The 18,371-nt window shown below is 41.6% G+C and overlaps 1 long non-coding RNA gene across 1 annotated transcript; it reads left to right on the plus strand.

Moving 5' to 3' along the window:
- Nucleotides 1-12,093: 12,093 nt before the first annotated feature.
- LOC131279285 (uncharacterized) lies at nt 12,094-18,037 on the plus strand. The gene is made up of 3 exons (XR_009186667.2): nt 12,094-12,311; nt 13,870-14,003; nt 17,902-18,037. It is a non-coding gene; the product is annotated as an uncharacterized lncRNA (long non-coding RNA).
- The last annotated feature ends 334 nt before the right edge of the window (nt 18,038-18,371 follow it).

Below are 18,371 nucleotides of genomic sequence, written 5' to 3' on the forward strand. Positions count from 1 at the left end.
TGAACTGGAGAGTAGGTATTTGGCTGCAACTTTGCTGAGATTTAGGGCTCAACAGGCATATGAGCAGCCAGAAGATTTAAGTCTCTGGGACACATATTTAATGGACATAGTACTAACTGTATGTTCAAATAAAAGGGGCAGAAGAGCCACATATAGAGAAATTATAAATGAGTCTAATTCTGATACATTGGGTGATGAGTTATCATATATTCCAAGGTAAGGCCTACCATTGCAGTGCCAATGGGCTGTCTGCTCTGCCTATAGTATCTAGTTGGCTCCAGAGCCCTCAGGAGCACCCCTGCTTGAGGCACTGTTTACTGTGGCAGTCAATGAGAGACTGCTGGGATGTGCATAAGTGTAACCTCTGGAATGACTTCCCAACTCACTTTGGAATTTCTTAGCCATTAAAACTCATCTGTGTTTAGTATTTCCCCCTTTTGGTCAAGGTCCTTTTCCAAGTGCATTGCTAGTTGGTGCTTGGTAACAATCCCTCAGTGCTAGATAGTCTCATCCCTGAGAGTCATGCCCCACGCTGGGGGAAGGTAGTGAGTTTATATGCTGAGTTTGGCTTCAAGAAAGGCCACATTTGAACAGCAATGAGGCTTTCAGGAGGTAACTCTTAGGCAATATATATTACTAGGTTCCAATTTCACAAGAACAAGGTTTATAAGTACAAGCAAAATGAGTTTTTTATTCCAAATACTTAATCATATACTATATAATGAGGTATGTGTGTATGTTTCTTTGTCTCTGAAGTACCAAGTACCTCCCTCCTTCTAGAGACTCAGCTCCCAAGAATTTCTCATAGTTGATGCAGCTCAGTGCCTTATGTAGAATGTGGGATCAATAGTTGGAGATACCTACATTTTAAAGTCCTGCTCCTTTTAAGCTGTGACTTAGGCCCATTACCTAAATCTCTCTGAGCCTCAGCTGTGACATCTGAAGATTGGGTCAATGCCTGATACACCAGGTTGTGTTGAGGATGGAATGTGATAACATAAGCAAAGCATAGGTCATCATGCCTGGCCCTTATCCACTCTATACAAGTTCACCATTCTACTGACATCATACATGAGGAGAAGGGAAGCGAGTGGCACACATATATTAGGGATGGCACACACAGTGAGTGTCCAGGGGGAGGAGGAATGCTCCTTGAAGCTCCTTTTACAAATACAACACAGCCCTATGTAGAGATCAGTGCAAGGGTATAGAGAAGCTCAAAACAAAGTTTTGAGATTGAGTATCTACATTCCAAGGAGAAAATTAATGGTCACTCAGGATGGAGGCCCACTCAACTGTCCAAGGAGACAGTTGAGGTTCTGATTTAGAGTCTCCAGGCAAGTTAGGAACTGAGATAAGAAATGGGAAACACATCATGAACATCTCTTTCTCCATTCTTTCCCTAGGTATCACCAAGTCTCAGGGCTTTTAACACTATCCATGTGCTGATGACTGCCAAATTTATAACCCCACCATGGCTATCTCTCCCAAACTTCAGTCTTAGACATTTGGCTGCCTATTCTATATTTTTCCTTGTATGTCTAGTACATGTATTTCAACTGAAAAGTGCAAAACTGAATTTCTGGTCTCTCTCATTGCCCTCACCCTATAGTATAACATCCTCCTAACATCCCTTGTTCTCAAGATTGGTTCTGTGCACTACTATGCACTTATAAAAAGTAAAAATTAATTGAGCAATATGCTAGGTGTCCAGTGTTGTGGTAAGCACTGGGAAAGAGAATTGGTGAAGGTATAACATCTGCCCTCAAAGGACTCACTAAATAGTAGGTTAAACAGTACATTGCCCTGACAGTATTTATTCACAAGTCTCAATATTGTAATGTATACTTTAGAGCAAAAAGGGGAGAAGCATGGTATTTTGATATGCTTCTTGAAGGATGAGGAAGATCTTGCTATTTGGCAGGTATTGTGGTGTAATTCTTCCTGATTAGTTTTTATTTGAAATGATTACATAACCCCAATCAATAGAGCAGCTCTGGCTCTGTCCCTTGTGTTTGCCAATGGAATGTGAGCAGAAATGATGTAGGACACTTTGAACTGAAGCCTTAAAAGGAAGCACTAGGTTCAGTTGCACTTTTCCTTCTTTATTAAGAATGGCTTGTCCTAGGGAGGGGCTTCTCCTTCATCCTGAATCTCAGAATGAAGAAGACCCCTGGAAAATAGCTGCAGCCAGTGTGGGAAATAAAATTTTGTCATGGCTGAGATTTTTGGGCAGTTGATAAGTGAAGCATAAGTGAATAAAGCTAAGTAATATAAATATTGGTACCAGAAGTACCAGAAGTAGAGTGTAACAGAAAACCTACAATGTGTGACAATGGTTTTCAGTTTAAGTGTTGGTCAACACAGAAACTGTTATTGACTCACATTATTTGGTGGAGGAACATTTGGTTAAACTGTTGCCTATGCAACTTGGAAGACAGATGATGTATCTGTATTAAACAGCTATAGACACAAAAATACTATGGGACAACCTACTCCAGAAGCATATAAAATTAGCATTTATTTTTCATTCATGTATCTGCAAGTTGGCAGAGTTTCAGCTAATCTAAACTGGGCTTGGCAGGGCTTTGTGCTAGGCTGTATATTGAGTTTGTGTCTCTTCCATGTGTTTCTCAAACTCTTTGGACCAATGACTAACTGAGGTATTTTCTTTGGGGAATGAAACACAGAAGTAAATATACTCCTCCCTGGACTTGGAGGGGGAGGCAGTAAATATCTGCTAAACCAAAATATAGTCTACCAGTGTACCTAAATGAACATTTGGCATTAAGAGAATAAATGGGAAAGAGCATTGAAATTGTAGTCACACGTGCTAGGTTTTAGTTGTTGCCCAAAGCTTAATAGATGCTTGTCTTACATAAGGCAAGCCACAATTTTTCTGTATCTCAGTTTCCCCATTTGAAAAAGAGTGAAAACTAACTTAACTTTAGTGTTTTGGCAAGCAATGGAAATTCCAGCTAGTTCAAATAAAGGCAGTGATTGGAGTTACGGTATAAATATTTGTCAGGAAACAAACCTTGTGGAGTGCAAGGGAAACTCAATAGCCAGGTTCTAGGATAGAGGAAGTAGCCAAGGTGACTTTCTGTGCCCCGTGGATCTTCATTCTATTGTTCATTAATGTGCTTGAGCTGGACTCTGTGTATGTTTCTCTTCAATTGAACTTTAATCATGCCTCTTTTTGCATATAAACACACATACACACATGCATTAACAATCTAATAAATATGTGTATGAGGGGAACATTTTCCTCTTCAGAACCTTATATTTTGCTCATGAGAATCTTTCTTGTGCCTAGAGCCCTCTTCTGAAGGGTGGATCTCTCTGCCAGTGAGTACACTTCTGGACCCAAGGAGTGGCCAAAAAGAATTGTTTGTAGGGATGAGGATGGAAGTTCAGTGTCTGGGCCCTATGACGCCCTCAGTCATGCATGTGAGGTGCCTCCTGGTGCTGGCTGGAGCCTGGGGTGGCAAGAGAAAGGGGTTGGGCCAGGGGCCTCCTTGGTTTCTCTTTCTCATGCAATTATTATTATTTTTTTTAGGTGCCAGGGCTGGGGATTGAACCCAGGAAATCATATGAGGGAAGCTGGCATTGTTAGTTTTTGTTTTTAGGAGGTTCCAGGGACTGAACTTGGGACCTCCCACATGGGAGGAAGACACTCAACCACTTGAGCCATATCTGCCCCTTTTCACGCAATTTTACGGAAAGGCTTGTCTCTGAAGGGAAAGGAGGCCCCAGATGGCTTCCCTTAGGCATAATTTGAAGGGTATTGCAAAGCCCTGCCTATTACACAGGGTTTGTTTGAGGCAAGCTTGCCCTGGGAGTTAGCCATAGAGCCTTCTTGCTTACTGGTACAGTAAAGAGGCAGCAAGGAAAATGCACCAACAATTTCAATTTTCAAAAGCCCATCCATCTGCATTATGATCCTGTAAGAAAAATATGCCATCCCATGGCCCCTTGTAAAGTGAAATAGCAAGACTTCATTCTCGCACAAGGCAATAATTTCTCTGCTTGGAATGCCAGCAATGTTCTCTCCTTGGAAAGTTTATAGTGCTTATATCCTGCCTGTTCAACTTTAATAAAGAAATGTAAAATATTTTAAAATAAACTTTCCTTAACGGGCCGGGAATACATATCCTCTAGGTCTGTTGCTTCTTTAAACATCCTGAGGGTTATAAAATTCCCTGGGTTGGAATTTGTGCCATGTCAGGGGTATGCCTGACTCATTTGGTTTTTAGGGTTCTGTCTGGTTTGGGGGCTTCAACTGGGGTGGGAAGAAGACCCCAGCCATGGCTGGTCACTTATGTTCAGAGTCTACCTACATTCTTCTGGCAGCTTGACTGAGCAAACTCAATACTTTCTCGCTTCTGTGCTTATTTTTCGTTGTCCAAAGAGACTTAAAATGCCCACAGTGTTATCTACTATTCACAGAAGACTTTTGGAGTACAAAGCAGTATTGTCCCTTGCATCCCCACTATCCCTTGTCCTTTTGCTTCAGGAGTCTTCTCACTGACTATGGAGAAGAAAGGGCATTACACTTAGAATCGAAAGGCTGGGTTGAAAACCCAAGGCCCATCCTTACCTAACCGGGTAATGCAGGGCAAGTCAGTTAAAAATATTCCTTTTAGAAAGAAGCCAGTCATAAAGTCATACACTTATTTATTTATTCCTTCAAAAATACTTATCCAGGCTTACTATATGTCATATAGTACCAGGAAAACAAAGATGAAGAACCCAGGTAAAAAGAGTTGGCAATTACCTTGTATGAGTTTGTATTAAATGAAGAGATTTTAAACACCTGCCTTGTCTCCCACCGAAGCAAGTTGTGAAGTCAAATGTGTGCATGTGCTAAATGCTGTACAGACATAAGCAATCAATTGTCGGGGAACAGGAGTGTGCCGAAAGACAACTGTGTCTCTCAACCTCGTTTCAGGGTTTTATGCCTAGGAGGTGAGACTCTGAATTGAAGCGATCTGTCTTTTCAGTATTTGTAACTGTTATTTATGTTTTTAATCTCACCTACAACTTCCTTTAAGAAATGCAGGAGTACACTCAGATTGAAGTGATTTTCAACAGTTTGTGCTGATGAGTTGAAAAGGAGATCCCTCTTGGGGATTACAAAACTGGGATTGGAACCTTGGTCTTTGAATAAGTGTATGGTCTTTCACGTTCAGAGAAGAGGAAAACAACAGGAGATCTCCAATCTAACAGTGGAAATCTTTGTATGCTAGTGGAACAATAAGGTCAAGAGTTAAGATCAGAATAATCTGAATACAAATAACAACATAGAAAAAGGAAATTTTCCATCCTTACAAACTCTTTGAGCTGTTGACTGAAATTACAGATACTGTTTTTCTTTTGGTAGAGATGTATTAAGACCATATGGAAAGATAAATATTCTGGTCTGAGCAAGATATCAAAACAAAGAGTAAAGAGAAGGTCAGTGGGGTACCTCACAGACTACTGTGTTTCCACCCACACTAAAGAATACTCAGAACTCTAGGAGATTGAGATTCTGATCACCCTTTCATTTGTTCATTTATTCAACAAATATTTATTGTGAGCATGCTGTGGGCTAGGAATTCAGAAAGAAGCAAAACCTGGCTTAGTCCCTGCTTCCATGTGTGTCCTTGAAGGACACAGACATTAATCAAATGATGGTACAAACCCACCTACAGTTGTGATAGTGGCAATTGCTATGAAGGCGGGGAATGTGGTACAAAGAAAGGCTATAATGGAGCCATTTACCTCTCACAGAAGACAGAGGAAGCTTCCCTGAAGAAGAGATGCTTGAGGTAAGAGGTAAAGTTGAGTAAGAGTTCACCCTCTCTGGAAAGATCTTTTCTTTCCTTTTAACCTAGTCAACATGTCTAAGTGCCCTGATAGGAAGGATCAAAAGATCAGTGTGTTTGATGTGGAGGGAACAAGGTGGGGCATGGTGCAAATGAGGCCAGAGAGCTTTGTCTCCTTAATAAAACAAGCAAAATATGGCCTGCAAGTGATGTAATGTAACTGACAATTGCAGAGCATTTTAAGTCATATCAAGGAACAATGGGTAGTCATTGAAGGGTTTAGGATGGTTATTTAGGGATACCAGCAGGGTGAAGGGCTTGGGATGGTGATTTGGGGATACCAGGCTCCACCAGGGAAGACATGATGAGAGAATGGATGTGAAGGATTAAGGAATAGGGAGTTTTCACGGATGGCTTCCCAGAGTCTGGTTTACATGGCCACTGCAGATGGGATTGTTTCCAGAGATGATTTGGAGAAGTTTGAGGAGGAATATCACAAGTTCAGCTTTTGCTGTGTTGAATTTGATGTGCACTAGTAGGGAGTTGTATATATGGGTCTAGAGTTCAGGGTGAGGTCCAGTGGAGATATGTTTGTGAATCATGAGCACAGGGTAAAGCCCTGGGCAGAGTGACCTGCTTAGGGAGGGAGCATGGGGTGTGAGGAACAAACATCTATTATAAGGTGAATAAGACATGATTCTGGCTTTCAAAAATTAGAAGTTTATAGAGTGAATTTATTAAATATTTCTGAAATATTTGAGTGTTTCCTATGTGCTAGGTACTTGCTAGCCATCAGAATGTCAAGTTCAGACAGACACTATCCTTGAAGGAATTATAGCTGAACGAGATAGGAACTTGAAATGGAAAGTTAAGAGCTTGATAAAACAAGGAAAAAAATATGTGAAATGGTGGGGGAGTGGTATGGATTGGATCATGCCCCCCACAAAGACACATTCAAGTCCTAAGTCCCTATCCTGTGGATGTGAACCCACTTGTAAATGGTAGGTCTTTGAAGATATTTTTGGTTAAGAAGAGGCCAAACTGAATCAGGCTGGGCTTTAATCCAATAAGACTGGAGTCCTTATAAGCAGAGGAAATTTAGAGTCAGGGAGGAGGAGACAGAAGGAGCAAATGCCCATGTGACAGAGGTAGAGATTGAGTTACAGATTGCTGGCAGGCTACCACCAGAATGCCATAGACTCCAGAGAAAGCATGATCTTGCCAACATCTTGGTTTTGGACTTCTAATCTCCTATTTTAGTTTCCTGGCTGCTAAAACAAAAACCATACAATGGGTTGGCCTAAGCAACAGGAATTTATTGGCTCAGAAGCTTCAAGGCTTGCTTCCTTCCAGAGTCAGCGTCTTCTGGCTGGCTGGCAGTCTTTGCAGTTTGTTGACTTTTCTGTCACATGGCGAACCACAGGTGGCATCTTCTCTTTTCTTTTCCAGGTTTCCTTGACTTTCATCTTCTTGCTTCTCCCATGGCTTCCCTTCCTTTGTCCAATGCCCTTTGCTCATAAGGACTTCAGCCATATTGGACTAAGGCCTGCCTTCATTCTGTTTCCACAAACCTTGACTAATAACATCTTCAGAGGTTTTATTTACAAATGGAAACTTGGTCCATACCTACAGGACCAGAAGTTGGGACCTGAACATGCCTTTTGTGGAAGACATGATTCAATCACCAATACCTGCAAAACTGTGAGACAGTAAATTCCTGTTGTTTAAACCAACCACTTGGTGGTATTTGCAATAAAAACCCTAAGAGAGGGAACAAAGAGGACACTGAGGTTCAAGGCTGTAGTAACTTCATATAGTCATACAATGAGTAGTTGTAATGAGACCACACTAGACTCAACTAACATCTTCATTTCTATAATCTATTTAAGCTAACTCCATATAAGCAGTAAAAAAAATACTGATATCCCCTCATACTTTTGGAAAGTGAGCTATACAAAATTCTATTTTTTAATATTGACATCTGTTTTACTGACAAAGTTAGCAAGGTGAACAAAAACTCAGTTTGCTTGTAAAAACCTCAATTTATTGGTTCAAAAGAACTGAACTGATGTACTCTCTTCAAGGTATGTGGTGAACACAGATTCACCCTATCCACAGTCATTTACTGAGCACATTCTCCTTTCTAGATTTGTGGCCGTGCTCCAGAGAAGGAGATGGACACAAGAATAAACATTCTACATGCAAAGAGCACACATGTAAGTAGGATGTTATGACCTTCTCTTCCAGGAAAAACACATGGTCTACAGGAAGGACCTGTATTATTCCATCCTCTCTTCTGCCTGCTATGAAGAGAACTTTCCCTAAGAGAGAATGCTGAGGCTAATTTGTTAACCAACCCTTCCTAGACATAGGAAGAAAATAGTGTGCTAGTTCTGGTTCTCTTATTCTTTCTTTTCTTTCGTGATATTTTATCCAAATTTAGCTCTCTAGACCTGGTTTAATTTTCACTAAGATGCCAATGTCCAAGAAATCAAAGTTTTACTCATTCCGGGTATATTAGTTTCTTATTGCTGCTATAACAAATTACCAAATGTATCTTATAGTTCTGGAGTCAAAACTCCAAAATGAGGCTTACTGGGCTAAAATTAAGGTAATGGCAAGTCTGTCTTCCTTCTGGAAACTCTAGGGGATAATCCATTTCTTTGACTTTTTTGCTTCTAGAGACCACCTGCACATCTTTTAAGGATCTTTGTGATTACATTGAGCCCACCCAGATAATCCAGATTAATCTCCCCATTTCAATGTCTTTAACTTAATCACCTCTGCAAAATCCATTTTGCTATGTAAGGTACCATATTCACTATTCCCAAGGAACAGGAATGTGGACATCTTTGGGGGTAAGGGGAAGTGGGGGGAATTATTTTTCCTCACACTAGGAGATCTACATTTATACCTGTGAGGAAATGAAGAGTGAATGATGTATAGAAGAAGTGTTCAGATTTAAGCAACTGAAGATCATATCTTAGCTACGCTAAGAACTGGGCAAAAAAAAGTGATGGAAGGAGGACTACTCAGCAGAGAGAGAGCTAAGTAAATCAGGGGCAGAACTCAGAATTTAAGGCTTGAATGGAATGTTCCTGGTGTATGAGATTGGTCTACTCTAAAAGCAAATAAAATTATTGATACTCTAAGGCATTTGAAAATTGATTTGAAAATACATGAGTTCTGGCACTATGCCTTGCTGTGCATGTTGCAGGGTTGCCTGTGACAATCTGGGGTGTTATTTCTCCAAAATGTATCATCACCCCTGCCTTGGACAGAGCCTACTTTCCTGCTCTTTGGGAGATTCCAAGTATGCACTGTTTATTAGCACCACCATCCATTCACCCCCTCACAGAGGCCTCTTTCCAGAAGGATCTAAATTGGTTAAACCATATTTTTGTGCTTCACTAGCAGAGTTTTTCCAGTTAAGTTTTTCCGGTTTGATTTTATGGTAATATTTTTTTTCTTTCCACTGTACCTCCTTCCTCAGGCATAAAACATAGCTACTATCATTCTGTTATGGGGTTACTTACTAGGAAAATTCAAGAAACCTTTATTAACACAACTTAAGGCAGTGTAAGAAGCAGAGATTTTATACCATCATGCTAAGTGGACAGTTGCTGTTGGCAGAGCTTTGCAGATGTTGACCCAAGTCCTCTCTGTTGAGGCCACCTTCCTTCCCACTCTATTGCCCACAGAGACCTCAGGTCCTCTCCAGTTCCATGGAGCAGAATACTTTCCTAAGAGGTCATGCCTGTGTGAAAGTGGGGCAGCCGCAGAGGACCCATGAATAGGCTGGTCTCCTCCAGAAGTCTTCCTGTACCAAAGAAATCAGAATAAAGGTAGCACAATGAGGGGTTCAAAGCACAGGAGTCAGGATCTTCCCAAGTTCTCCATGGAACCAGAAGTCTATTTTTCCTTCCAAAAAGCCACTTTTCTCTTCTCTTTCTTTCGCTTTGGATCTACCATATATTCACGTAAATGGACTTATTCTTTGGGAGGAAGGAAAAATTGAGAGATCTAAGTAGGAGCAGAAATCCTCTGAGAGTCTACTTTTTAACGTGTATAGACTAAGGTTAGACCTTGGAAGTAGTTGAAGTTTCTTCTCTTTGCCACTCTTTTGCAAGTTATGGATGAGGGACTCTTCCCATGCTCCTGACCTGTAAGAAGCAGATAATAGTCTTCATAAGACTGATGAGAGGTTATATGAGGACCGAGCTAACGGACTTAAAAGATGTTTGGCATCCATTAAGCTTTAAATAAATGCTCACTACTAGGCAGGATGATAATGATGATAGTGATGATGATGATGATCCCTCAATTTTTCTAAAAAAAAAAAAAAATTGGCTGGATTCTCAAGCTTTAAAAGGTGAGGACACAGAAAAAGTCCTAGGCCTGAATTTTTTTTTCAGTTTCACTCCATTAATAAATTAAATTCTAGCTATTTACCCTGCCCTTTACTCAGCTGGCCCCAAATTAAATTTTTTAAAAAATGAAGCTTACCTTCTATACTCTGTTACTCCTGTCTTGGTTTGGTCTCTATCACTTATTAACTCTAAGTGACTGGCTGCAGTAGGGATGTTACTTTTAGATTATCATACTCTAGGGGAGTTTCAGAGAGTTGGAAAATTCTATAGCTTCTAATTCTTCAGAGCATACCATGTTCCCTCCAAATTACTCCCCTTAAAACATGAACTCTTAAAAAAGTTGAGCAGCTCTGCCCTAAATCATCAAGTCACACATTCTACTTCTTTTCACAGGCCGAATAGCTCAGAATGGGTTGTGAGGATGATCTGATTGAATGTTCTCTTGACCCCCAGATAACTAAGTTGATTAGAGACAGACCAGTGTCTCACATTTTCCTGCAGGCCTCTTAACAGCCCTTGTGCTCTTTCACGCCCTACCCCCAAAGGGCACTTTGCCATCTCCCTTGGAGGGTCTAAAGACTCATTTACAACATCACAGAGGGAGGGAAGAAAAAGCACATCAAGAGGATGGTTCATTGCTCAGTGCAGCCCTTGACAACAGAGCCTCCAGCTCTCCCTTCTTCGCAGCCCATAAACTGCTCTGTAAAAATTAAAAAGCATGGATTTACAGGACGCAAGAGGAGTCAGGAGGTACAGACCCATCTCAAACCAATGGGTCAGGCATACTGATGAATCAGGGATATGTGGTCTTGCCAATTTCTAGCCAATAAACTATCTTCCTTGCCTTCCCAGATTCTTGACCCTCTCTTTCCCACACAAAACTAAGTAAGGACACAAATGAATGAAAAAGTCAACAAGAAAAGTAAAAATCAAAACAAAATACCCAGTATGCACTGGACTGTTAAGAAAACAGGCCACTGTGGTCTGCCTCCTGGGGCCTTTGTTTATCTGTGGATCCCTTGGCCATCTTGCTTGTGTCCATTTTATGGACTGATCACTAGCAAAGATTGATGCCATAACAGGTCCAGCTGAAGACAGAAGCTTAATGGCCCAGTAGAAATAGAGGCAACTGAGTGAATCCTGTAGGGTGGGGCTGGGGGTGGGGTGGGGCTGGGCCATGACATGGGAGGGGTTTGGGGAGGTATGGCTGGGCCATACAGACCTTGTGACTTTGACACTTTAACTTCTCTGAGCCTCAGGTTCCTCCTCCCCAAAGAAGAGGGAAGAGATGGAATGGATAGTCGTATTTTCTTTGTCTGATATTCTCTAGTTCTTAAGCAGGTCTACCCCCAGAGAAATAACATGGAACAATAGGGGACTGAAGTTCTTTAGGCTCTGAACCTCTGGCTCAAACTTCTGAGTGGACAATGTTACTTGCATATTGCACATTTACCTAAACCTGGCCAAAATTACATTGTCTTATCTTCACATGGTGACTAGGAATCCTTCCTATTCTTGAGAGAAAGACAGGTTGAGGATAAACAAACGTAGGTTGGGTAAGAGGAATAACTATTGTGAAGATATCAAACACTGGTGTAGACAGAATTATGATAACATTCTTTTATTACTTGTTTGAGGAAAAAATATATCTTTGTAATTCAGGGATGCAGCCAGATAGTGCAACTTCACAAACTTCTCAAGGAGACAACAATTTTGAATTACAATCAATCATTTTGTGGCAAGTTGTAGGTGTGTGTGGAGGGAGTTCAGATGAGTTACTATTTGGGTAATGAGTTGCTACAGACCTTCCTGCCAACAACCTTGATTTGGCAAAAGCAGATATGCCAGCCCTTAGATGAGAACCAGTGAAGCCCAGAGGAGTCTTCAGGTTATCCATCAGGTGGTCTCAAGCTAGAAATGAGAACTGAGTGTTCAAGATTCATCCAACCCAGGACCTAAATGTAGAATAGGAATGATTCCAGATGCGCCTCCCAGGGAACAGGAAGACAAGTTAGCCTTCCAGGGACATTGGCATACAGACTCCAGACTGCTGGGGCAGTGGAAGGAATACCTGAATTAGAAGATAGGCTAGTTTTCTATTGGACTAGATACATTCTGTGATCCAAAAAATGTAAGTATTTTTTCTATGTTCATGCATTGGGTTAGTTGCTGAGCTGGAATTCCTACCTAAGTTCATTCACTCATTTGGGAATGGATATTGCATGTACCATATTTTGAGTTAGATGCTGTGTGCTTCAGTTTGCTGATATCCTGCCCAATTCTTTTTCCATTGGATCATGAAAATTTGATTCTATTGAATACACAAAATTGTCAAAGCTGTATATTTCTTTCCTTGCCAAATCTTTCCTCATTTTGTTAAGGTAATGGAATGGGGGTGGGTAGGAGCAAAGATGATGCATGTTTACAATTTGGAATGAGAGTAGTGATCATGGGTTCTGGAAGTAGTCTCTTTAAGTATTCTTTTAATAGTTCTAAAATAGCCTGAGTTGCTTCACCCAGGCCCTTTTGCCAGCAAAGGATTTGAGGGGCTTTGCAGAGCGTGGGGATATTTCAGATAAAGGAAAATACACTCAGAGGGAATGTATAAGTTTGACCCTTGGAGAAGTGTCTTAGAAAGAATAAACCTTTGCACTGATGTCTGGTAAGTCAAAGGTATTGTATAAATAATGTCTATTTCCTTCTTGGTACAATCTTGAGTTTAGTGGTTATACATTTTCATTTTTGTATGCATTTTCTTTCTTCATTATATATGACTTCTCCACCCAAAAATGGACTTTTGAGGTTCCAGTATATATACTGGAGTATATATGTATGTGTGGGTGAATCTGCTGAGGGGACAGGATCCTAGCTTTGCTATTGAGGGTAGATGGGGATGGATGAGGTCAGCTGGGTTTTTGAGAGTTCAGGTCAAGTCCCTCCAACTGGCAGGGAGCAGTCACATCCTCCAGGCTTCCCAGCCAAGTGCATGCTCTTCTGAAAGTCACTGAGCTGAAGATAAACATGGAGCCCATAATAGCTTTTTCACTTGATCTCCTTTATTACATGTTCCACACTTTAAATTCCTTTGCTCCACTTCTGAATTCTTTTGGATCTTTCAGAACAAACATTGAAGTAGGAAAAAAAAAGCAAACTGCCCTTTTCCTTCCACCCTTTCCATCCTTTCTCAATGACTCATTGCAACATGGACAATTAATCTTAATCAGGACAGTATGACAGCAGAAAGAAGACATCCACAGTGAAACGCTTTTGTGCCAGAGCCTAGTGAGGCAACCAGCTCCTTCTTCTGGGTTGCAGTGGGGGCAATGTAGAACTATTTGATTGTTTTAAAAATAGTGTTTTGCAAAATTAGAGCTGCCGGTATCTGCAGGATGGGCAGCAGGTCAGGGGTTGTGTAATGCTTGTGCTAACCACTGAGTATGAGGCTGTTGCCTGGAAGGCGATACAGGCCTTGAGGCCCAAGAGACCAACTTCACCTTCTCTGGAAGACACGGAAGACAAAAAAAATTCCTCGCATTTGCATTGATGTTCTCCTCACAGAATTCAGAGCTTCCTTATGTGTGTGTGTGTGTGTGTGTGTTTGTGTATCCTTAAACTATTATCCTTATTTTCTGACAGGTGCAATTACTCATCTTCTCTCCTCTTCCCATCTCCTGTTTTGTTTTTCTCAGCACAGGTCACACTTTCCAATAAGCCACAACTACACCTGGAAACCTGGAGAGGCCTTGGTCAACAGGGTATATTTCTTGCAGACAGGCTTGGCAAGTCCTAGAATGACCAGGAGGAGCCATTTCATCACCTTGTGGTAAGATTATGGTCACATATTTTAATTTGCAATTAGCTGATTGAGTCCTCATTAGCAGGAGGACTAGTGGTACTTGCCTGAAGCCCAAGAACTCCAGGGACACAGTCCAGAGTACACAGTCCTGCTTCCAAATACAGGGCCAAGAGAGAACTGGAGTGCCGGATCTGTCCAACTATGTAGGAATATCACTTCTGTTCCTTCTACAGGTGCCATTGTTAAAAACTGTGCTGATGCCATGTGATGGGTGCCCCTATACTGCTGAGATCATGTCCTTTGGCCTGGATGTGAGCACAGGCCTCAGTGGTTTCCAGGTCACAGAAGGTCAGTCAGGTCCCAGCCACAATGAACCATGATGCAAAAAAGGCTAGATTGGATGTAGGAGGTGGGAGGGGGCTGGTGGGGTGAGGTACACAGGACTTCTTAGTCATTCAGGTGAATTCTGCTCTGAGGAGCCAGGGTCTCCTACCTTCCTGGCAGCCTCAGTTGGGACCATCCCAGTCTTCCTGGTGTCCTAATAAGGTTTCTCTTTCAGATGGCCCTTCAGTCCTTCATAACATTGCTTTTTCTCTCCATACATGTTGTGAAAGGTGTCATGCCATCAAATAAGGGTAAACAAGTTCTCTTGTCTCAGTCATTCTCCCTGTGGTCTGCTCCCCAAGACCTTGCTGCCTTTACTTCTGGACAAGAGTTTGATCTAATTATAGTTTTTGTCTTTCCTTATCCTGTAAACTAGTATACAGGGATAAAAAAGGAAATATCCCTTGGTTGAATCACATGTGCTGTGCATCCAGCAGCCCTCGGTTGTATTGACAAGTCATTGGAATGAGAATAGAGGTCCATATAAGAACAAACTCTTGACCTATCCTTCCATATTGTGTAGTCATCTCAAGTCTTGGGGTCCCTATTAATATAATGTTTTACAAGGTCTGTTGTCATTCCTTCATTCCACAAACATTTACTGAGCACCAACACTATTCTAGAAGACTACAGTGCAGAGATGAAAGTATAGAATATACCCTCAACCACTGTGTAGTCTAATAAGGGAAGAGTGGCAAAATATATGTATAAGGAATTGTAATATACAGCAAAAACTGATAGGTAACTATCTTTGCTTGGATTCCCTAGAAAATGAGCCTAAAGTCAAAGCTATCGAGTTACTTCTTTACTGGGGATATGGACCCAGGATAAAAGGAATGGGAAGAAAAGGGAACACATCAGGAAAAGAGAAAGAACAAGTATAAGAGGTATTTACTGAGCCACGCACCACTAGGTCATAAGCATAACTAATGGCTCAGTCTCATGGAATTGTCTTTTTGGAGGTCTTGTATCCATGGAGAGAAAGGAGAATATTTAGTTGCTGGCCCTGCCTCTCACTAGTTAAGTCTTCATCCCAGAAAGCACTAAATCCTCTGCAACTAGGGCTGTGTGTATATATGTATACACTAGCCCAAGCCCCATGTATATCTCTCTGCATCTAATGCCTCTGTAGCAACAGATATGCCAATATGGAAGGCAAGGGTTTCAGAACACGGGCTTAAAGCAAGGAACTGCCCAGTGGTACATTCAGCCAGAGTCCATACGGAGCTGCTTGCCTCAGCGGCTAGTAGGGAAGAACAATGAATGGGTCAAGGGAGACAAAAATAAGGTCCAGTTGAAGTGCTTTGGGGATTCAGAAAATGAGGTCTTTCATAGAAGTAAGGTTGGGGATATGTACATGAGGAAGGGTTACTGGAGAAAGTGGACTTTGAGGGGACTTTGTAAAATGGGTGGGCTTGGGAGTAGAGGTAGGTGAAGAGAGCCTCTCATGAAAAGGAAACACACTATGATTTCACGGGCCTGGGAAGGTAGTACAGATGATAAGCAGAGAACAGTGTGTAGCTCAGATTGACCGGGGAATGGGCGGTGGGAAGGAATGTGAGGGATGGGCCAGCTGGTAGAATATCTTGAATGCCAGGGGGAAGGGTTTTGATTGAAATCTTCAGACAGTGGTAGAAAGGTGGGACATTGTCTTAGTGTCCAGGGCAGCTATAACAAAATACCACAGACTAGCTGGCTTACACCACAGGAATTTATTGTTTTGGAGGTTGGATAAAGGTATTGGCAGGCTGTGCTTTCTCTGAAGTTTGTAGCATTCTGGTAGTGATTTGCTGGCAGTCAATCTTTGCCTCCATCACATGGCCATCTGTCCTCCTTCTGTCTCTGTCCCAGGCTTCCACTTCCATGTACAAATTTCCTTTGTTTATAGAACTCCAGTCATATTGGTTTAAGGCCCACCCTAATTTGGTTTGGCTTCATCTTAATAGCATCTTCAAAATTCCCATTTAAAAATGGGTTCACACTCTTAGGACCATGGGTTAGGATCTGAACATGTCTTTGTGGGGGACATGATTCAATCCACCACAGTTCTACTGTGATAAAAGCTTTAATACAGGAATTCTAGTTCCTCTTCTTCACAATTTCTGTTTCATATAGTCAGCCAATTGTGCACATAGTGGCATATGAACATGAATATTATGGGCAGGATTTTAGAATATATTTTAAAACTCTGTATACTGTCCTCCACATTTTTCAGAGGAATAAATTGGGATTTGAAAAACATAGAAGTGAAGAGTCTTTCTTTTATTGCTTCTTGTATTTGCAGTGCCTAGGGGGCAGGTCTTGGCTCAGGCCTGAGCTGAATTAGGTACCCAGACAATATACTCAGGACTCAGCACACACCACCTCCCAGTCTCCATCCTCCATCTAGCATCACTCTCAGACAAGAGTCATTGGTAGCTCCAGACTCACATCCTACCAGCTTAGCAAGTTTCAAAGTGGACAGAGAGTGGGGGATGGAATGTTCCAACAATGACAACAACAACAAAATGGAGGGGCTCCAACTAGAAGATATGGAAATAAATGCTGGGCAGAGAAAAAATGACAGTTATCCACTCCCAGGATCAGAAATGTTCTTCAAGTTTGGTTCTAAACTAAGTCAACTAAGTTGTCTCTTGCTCAGATCTGAATTTAAGGCTTGGGGGGAAGGGGTAGTACATGGAGTTGGTGCTGGAGCAAGAGTCCTTAGGGTGGAAAGGAGCATTATTACTTGTCTATTTATTTAAAGTCCACTGGTATAAGGCAGCTGAGATTAAGGCCTGAGCTCACTGAAAGAAGGTTTGCTTGATCTTTTTCAAAAAAGAGATGATAGCCTCACCCTACGTGCAGCAGTGTGCTTCCACCTGATTCAGCCTTTCCTCTCCTAGAGAATTAGAGTGGGAAGTTTTCCCTCTACATATTCCAGGAAGGACACCTAGTACTTGAATGTGGCCTTCACTGCACAGGGTCTGAAAGGGAGCTTAGGCCCTTGTACCAAAGAAGCAGACTTTTCAAAACTTATCCTGAGAATAAATGATGGCTTCTCAGCATTTTGGGTGTTTCTTTCTTTTTCTCTACTACTGAATTAACATGAAGTCAAAACCAGATCTTAGAGCCGAATTGGCTGCCACGTAACTTAGACATGTTTGCATAACATTCCAAAAATAATTCAACAAGAATGGGTTTTTCTTGGAATTTATCACTGCCTGGCAAATTAGTGCCCAAACACAACAATTTTGTGCTAAAAAAGCCCAAGAGCCAGCAAGTGGAAATGACAGTGGCAGAGAGAAAGGAAACCCAGGCAGCCAGTCGATTTTAATTATCCATGATGGCGTGAAGCAGAAATGAGAAACAGGAGGCAGGGGCAGGGACACACAGAGCCTGCACTTCCCATGTTCTCCAGGGCACAGCCATGGATGACAGGCCAAGGTGGCAAGGGAAGGGCATCTTAGGTCTCAGAAATGGTTCTGAGAAATTCTCTCATGCTATATTTTTTGCCTGCATCTTCAGCTAATGCATTTTTTCCTCTTTGTTTTTTTTTCAGAAAAGTTCAGAAAATAATAAACTAACATAAGCCTAAGGGCAATAAATAGCAATATAAGAGGACAGAGCAGTGACCCTGAATTGGAAGACTTGAAATGATTTCAGTCTCTGTCATTATCACCAAATTGCCTGGACCAGGCAAGTAACCTGTCTGAATTTAAATTTTTTCACCTTTAAACCTGAGTGCATAATAATTAGCTGGAATCACGGTGAGAATTGTTATTTGTGCAGTACTTTGCAGTTACAGAGCATTTTCAAATCCAAGCGGTGTTAACAGTAGACCACAGATCTCATTTGGGCCCTTTCATAGATGTCGGCTCCTTCGGGTCATGTTAGATGTTAGGCTAGGAGCTAAAGTTATTGCAAGGGGCAGAGTTATGCATTTGGGCCACCTGCTCCTGACTCTTCCCCACTCTGGACCTTGGCAACTGTGGACATTGTGGACAAAGATAAGTCTGCTTGCTTACATAC

This window comes from Dasypus novemcinctus, chromosome 7 (genome assembly GCF_030445035.2).
Source record: "Dasypus novemcinctus isolate mDasNov1 chromosome 7, mDasNov1.1.hap2, whole genome shotgun sequence".
Lineage (NCBI taxonomy): Eukaryota > Metazoa > Chordata > Mammalia > Cingulata > Dasypodidae > Dasypus > Dasypus novemcinctus.